Genomic DNA, 7,247 nt, shown 5'->3' on the forward strand with positions numbered 1-7,247 from the left:
CCTGATGAAATAATCTTGAGAGATATTTTAGCACTAGGCTTATGTCTGCCAATGAAGGGTTAATGTCTTTGTCCTTGCACCAAAGAGAAAACATTTCCCTTTTGTATAAATATGATCTTCTGGTATTTGATTTCTTGCATCTCTCAGGATTTTTAGCACTCCTGTAGAATTGTCTGCATTATTTAGGCCAGAAACCAAATCATCCAAGCTGCTAGTTTGAGGGGGCCCAGGTGAAGGTGAATTACAGACTCTTTTATCTAGGTGAATGAGTAGGTCTTTCACTTGTGGGAGAATGTAATATCACATCCACGTATGCTCTTGGTATAATTCTGTTGTACTCTTTCCAGCTTACTCATGTTTGTTTTCTTATTAGGTTTTGATATTGTTATTCTATACTCAAGTTTGGATCTAATCTAACTAAAAACAATGATTCATCATTTCTGATTTCCTAAACTTTCTAAATCATTTTATGCAATCTATACTTCTATTACTATCATTAACCAATCGGTTGATAAGATTAGAATAATTCAGATCTGGATATACCCATATACCCAGGTCCTTAAGTAAATTTATAGTTTCAATCCCTGTGTGCTGAATTAAATATTCACCTTTCAATTTATGTCTCCCAAATCTGAAATGTTTAGTTTTTGTTATATTTATCAGCTCGTATCTAATGTTTCTGGCTAGTAGGACTGTCAAAAGTTAGTCTTGTGGCTAGAATTGTACTTCCACAGATTGTAGCATATTGCTTTGCAAAATGATAGCTGTCTCTTAGGTTAGTGACAGATAATACTTGTTATACCTCCACTCTGCTGGATCTGTGATTCTCACATATTAGCATAAATAAGCCATGATCATGCACTTTAAGGGCTGGATTCTTTCTCATGTACTTTACCATCCTTCATTTAAAATAATGAAAAAAAAAATAAAAATCAAGTTCTCATTGCAGCAAATACTACGTTACTGCCAATTATTATCTAGCGAGCAATTCTAATTTTTCACTTCCTTCATGTTAAAGTAGCAGTTATAGAATTTTTAAATTTTCAGCCTATTGCCATTCCCTTGTCCTCGGGATAAAGTGAGGTCAACTTGTGTTTTTTTACTACATTTCCCAAAAATACTGAAAATAAGACCTACAAAATGAGCCCTGTCACCAATCCTCCTTTCCTCTACCATCCCAAAAATCGGTTATCACTACGTTATCTAAGGTGACAGGTTATATGATTTGAAATCCTTAAATTTTCATCACATTTATTTTTCTTTTAAAAGACCAGTTGCAATCTATGCTGCTATTTATCCAGGCCGCTTTTGATATTTTAGAGATCTGAAGAGGTTCACCTCTGTTGTGTTGTTTGGTCATTTTGCATAGCAACCAGTCAGGATTGTATCAATAAATTCATCCATGTTTGCGAATTTAATTTTTTTTTTTTTTTTGCTATAACTGTTAATTTTGTTTTCAACTCTTGCTTGTGACTCATGACCTATTTCAGAGCATCTATTCTGTTGTTGTCTAGATATATTTAGTCACATCCTCTTCAATATACATTTCCCATTCATAGAAATTGTACTGTTTGGTATTTCATTATTGTATTAGCAAAGTCATAACCTTTATTGTTATATCATTTATAATTAGAGCAAAATTATGTAACCTGTTACAATATCATATGCATTTTTTTTCATTTTCCCCATCTGCCTCTCTCTCTCAGACTCAAGACTTTAAGGACTACATACGCAGCAGTCATATTAACATAGTCCTGAACCACTTTCTCATGTCTCTCTCTCTCTCGCTGTATATATATATATATATATATATATATATATATATATATATATATATATATATATATATATATATATATATATATAATCTGTATCTATATATATATATATATATATATATATATATATATATATATAGAGAGAGAGAGAGGATGTTTAAATAAGTTGTCTGCAGTTTGTCTCTTTTTTATTGTATCATAAATTGGTATAACTGCAGACGCAGAGATTATCTCTGTATTCCAAGTGGGGATTTATCTTTCTTTAAAAAATCAGGGCTTAACAACAACAAATCCACACTGGACATCAGTATTCCAAAGGGGAACATTAATGTACAGGGATAACACACAGATTGCCTACTTGTAGCAATAAACTCTTATACCCCAAGACCTAACAAGACACATAGTAGTGTATTTCAGATCTACACCAGTCCACTTCTCAAAGGTTAGCACTAATGTCTTTTTCTATTTTCTGAATGTTGCATTTCTAAATGTAGCTCAGCAAAAAACTGTATAAGTACAGGTGTTTAAATGAAGCTCGCATTGTGGTGGAGGTCTTCTCAGATGTGAAGATCCCATGACCTCTGGTATTTACTGCTGCAGCTTTATAAACAATGTTGCAGTGTATACATTTAGCTTTTTACCAGTATGGCCGAAGAAGTAGCATGACAGAGGAATTTAGCTGTTCATCTTTTCCACTGTGGTGCTATATCATGTCTGTCACAGTCAATATCAAACATTGGCAGACTGAGTATAGTCCATGACATTTCCTTCATATGATTATGTTTCAATGCTGCCTGTTGTCATTATTTTTTTGGCTTATTCAATAATATATTGAGTACCCATGTTTTCTTATTGCCATTTCTTATGTTATTTTCTGAATTTTCTGAAAATGAACTTAACTGAAAGAATGTTTTCTTTCCTCGTTTTTCAGTTCTAGGTTTCTTTCTTTGAGAAAGTATGTACTTTAGTATTTAAAAGTAATAAACTGAACATGTTTCATTCTTATGTACTTATAAATACTTTTACACCTTGCCAGTTTTATGTTTCTTCACCTTCATACTAGTTTTATGGCTGACATACATGAAACTAATTGTAAATGTGATGGCTTTTCATCATGTTGGGTTGACCTACAAAATATGTAAATGTCAGAGCTAAGAGCAATTGTTGCCCAAGGCAGAGGACACCACATGGGAAAAGAAGTCTTTTAGGGCACATATATAAAAACACCATGACTATTCTGGCTTATAACTGGACAATGGAATTAATAAAACCGGCTACTCCACTATGTAACTGGCCATGTTTGAGAAAAGTCTAAGCGGTCTAAATCATTAATCTTATCATTAAACTGTGATATCAGATTCCATTATAGAACATACTGGAACAAATTCAAGAAATGCTGTCCACACTGCAATGAGTTCTATGCATTATTTATTTTAGTTTCTTCTGCACTCCATTTCCTGGTCTTGTATTTCGGTGAAAGCATTGCAGGTTTAATATATCCAGGATTAGTTTTACATTAGCAGCAGCATGAAAAGTTAGTAGACTGGAGGGAGAGTGCCAGTTATTCTCTATTAAATCACCCTGTCCGGTATGTAATCTTAAAGAAGCATGAACACATTCTGTTACAGTTCTGAATACTTATTGATCAGCTCTATAAGATTATAGCAGATATTTAATTAATGAATGTGGTAAATTAAATTCTCTGGCTTTAAGGAAAAGTTTGTGAGTTAGTGTGTTTATGTGCGTCTGTGTGTTGTGCATGTGTGTGTGTGTGTGTGTGTGTGTGTGTGTGTGTGTGTGTGTGTGTGTGTGTGTGTGTGTGTGTGTGTGCGCGCTTGCATTTGCATGTGTGTAAGTGTGTATGTGTGTATATGTTTCTGCATTTCATGGACTGAGGGGTATAATATAACAGATATGTAGTTCATTCATTGCCCAATATGCCACCCTTTACATTGGCTGGCAAGCACACTGGTGCTACCTCTGGAAAAGCAGCTTTAACTAAATGTTCTAGTCAGGTTACTGTCCGGAGCACTACTTTATCATTTATTGTTTCTGTCTCTGGAAGTATTCCCCAGCCATTATATGGCATTAATGATAGCAGACCCCACTATTGCTCCTTGTGATCCCTGCCTCTTCATGATTCTTGCCCATATAAAACAAGATCAGTATTTCAGACTAGAGAGTTTCATACTGAATGTGTACTTACTTCAAGATCAGCTGATGTTTTTGCCCAGTCATATTTCTATTTTTGTGCTATAATATGTACTGTTTATTTCAAAGTTTAATTCAGTTGTAATTTATTAAACCTATAATTTTATTTCATTTTTAGTATTGAATGTTTTAGTGTTAAATTTAAATCTGTAAGAAACCGTTATTAATTTTCATGCATGTTTTAGGTTTTGTCTAAAACTGTTTAGGAATGTTTATAATTTGTATTAATTTTCAATAGCTATTATTTAGTGTATTAAGCACACACTGATGTGCTTTTTCTATTTTTTCTTTGCATTTCAAGATTGAATCATCAGTAAAACACCCACTATTTTTTGTGTTATAACAATTCAAAATCTTACGAAACACAGTGCATCAAATGTGAGGACTGGGGAAATTTAACTGGGGAAAAATCAGAAAGAGACATTTGCTTGTCCAGAAAATTATTTATGCCCAGATAGCAGAATTAATGATCAAACGAGGTCAAATTTGTGGCGGCACTGGCAGCACAGATTAGGTCAGTGAATCATGACTATGATTCCAAAAAGAAAAAAAAAATGATAAAATAATAACAATCTGTACAGTCACATCATCACCAAATAAAGACAATAAAGAAATATTTTGGTTGTCGCAAATGGAAGAGCAAAAATATGGACTGGGGTCTTGTCCAGCAAAGGTTTGGTTTACTTTCTAAACAGCAGGAATCAAATGTCCCAAGTCCTCATAAAATTAAAATTCCTGAAATGTTTTTTTAGTAGAAGAAATTGCCAAACATCATGCACAAAATTTGCTTGTGCATTAACAGTACTTGTAAAAAATGGATCTGCTTTAGCTTTGACTATATTTCATTTCTTAGATCCTCAAGTGCAAGTGTTGTCATCCTTTCCTTAACAAAGGCTTAACAAATAACATCCTTGGTGAGTTAAGCTAAAATAATGACATATCACAATTGAGTATCAATAGTGATCAGAAAAGGGTTAGTTATTTTTTGTGGCAACTTGTCCAGATATTTGCAGCCTTGTGTTTCTCTCTGGATGACTATTATATAATTATATGTAAATAATTACATAGTTGCATTTTTAGCCAGTTTAGATGTCCTTTCCCTTCACTGCAATGAAGTTTCATCCCTTTCCCTTCTTTCATTTAAAATCTCCCCATAACTAGCTTTGTAAATATGACTATTTCTAAGTGATAATTTTAGTTTTGGGGGAGGAATAAATGAGTTTTAAACTGTGACATTAACATGCTGCTAATTTTGTCTGTAGTCATTTTGTAGAAACAGATAAGTACATTACACAGACTTGAACAGTGACAGAGTTCTGATGTAATAGATTTTATTGCTTTAAATGAAAAAAGTTGATCCATAAATCATCCCATCCGCTAAGTACTGTGTCACTATTTGAATTTATTTTCTCAGTCCAGTGTTCCATACTGGCTTTGTCATATACTGGCAGAATTAAAAATATGTAGATGGATGGAAACTGTTCCATAAAAAGCGAACAATATAGGAAAGTGGCTATTAATGGAAAGACACTGAAATAGAAAGTAATTGTTCTTTTAAAGTTTAGGGTTCATGACATGTTTTTTGAAATTATTATTATTATTATTATGTCGGTGATGAAAAGGGTAATTTCCCATAGCTCTGCATGCCGATTATTGTGCAGTTTACTGGAACCATTGGTTAGATATGCAACTGCACATAAATAGTCAGTAGTCCTGAGCATATTCATATCATATTGTTTTGTCTATAGCTTAAAATATTAACAGTGCCTTTGATCTCCTACTCAAACGATGGCAGGGCAAAAGAGAGGGAAAAGAGAGGCAGAAGCAGACAGAATGATGAACAGAGGTTGCAAAAACTGGAAATGTATATAGCAAAATATGGCTCCATCTATAAATAAAAGAAATAAAAAGATGTTATGACATATGCTGTAGTCAAAAGTTGTAAGAAGTAGGGAGGTTTACAGACTCTGTGATCATAGTCAAAGCATTTTAATTCATTTAAAACTGCAGCACACATTTGATTCTTGCAAAACCAAATTCAAATTACTTTCTTCTTACCTTTTTGAAGTCTTTGAAATGTATGGGTATAATTTAGAATGTTGTAATAGCATCATTCTATCTGCACTGTGATATACTGTTATCAGTGTTGGTCACTAAAATCAATATGTGTAAATTATTTCTTGTTCTACTTTATAACAGTAGAATGTAAAAAAAAATGTATATATAAATGTTTTGTATTCAGTACTGCTTATTGGCTTTGTATAGTAGACGGTGTGCATATTTATATACTGATTTGTTATTGTATAGTCTAGAGATGGAAAAGTGCACAACAATATTTTGATTGTAGGCTGTTTGTTACTCTTGATACATTTTAATGAATTTCTCTGTTCCTTCCATGACAAAACAATCTAGAAATTTTAATGCTAGTGCAGTGTCTTACCTATCTTCCAACAGATCGATTAGCAATTTAATATACAGACATGCCATAAATGGAAAGATTATAGAAGCCGCAATGGTGCAGCGGTAGCATTGTTGCCTCACATCAAGATGTTCTCTCATTCAATTCTTGGCTGGAGCATCTTCTGTGTGGAGTCTGCATGTCCTCCCCGTGGTCAAGTGGCATTCGAAAGACATGTGTGAATGGGTGTGCCTTCATTGAAGGTTGGGCATTGGGCTGGCTCCTCGGCACCATATAAATCTACTGCCAATCATTAGCGGACTGGAGTTCCGCTGTGGTGACCCCTAACCGGGAGAAGCCGAAAGAAGAACAACAACATAGCTGACAGACTTTACTACTGAGAAACGCTAATGAATACGTTTTTTTTTTGTTATGATTGTTATAGTGGAGCTTCAGCAAAAATATGCAGAGGACAGTCGATGCTGATATGCTTTTCTAATGTTGCCATGCAAAAAAATATGCATGAAGTCAATCGTCATAAACAGGAAAGAAAGTTTGAAGCAGTTGCCCATTGTATTTGCACCTTTTTCTTGCAACTGATCAGGCCCATAAGGTACAACATTTCCCCATGTTCTAAGGCTATGCAAAAGTAGCAAGATAATATTTTCAGCAGTCAGCCATGGTGTAAAAATGACTGGCTTATGGTGACCAGTTTGTCAGCATAAGGGAATTCTACTTGGATAAAACAAATATCACCTGCATCACATATGGTGATTTTGCCAAGGTTGCTATGTATGTGAATTTCACTTTTTTCGCATGCAGCAACATTGAATTTAGAATAAGAAAGTCTTGAATGAAAA

Source organism: Protopterus annectens, chromosome 7.part0 (genome assembly GCF_019279795.1).
Source record: "Protopterus annectens isolate FY-2018-M chromosome 7.part0, PAN1.0, whole genome shotgun sequence".
NCBI lineage: Eukaryota > Metazoa > Chordata > Ceratodontiformes > Protopteridae > Protopterus > Protopterus annectens.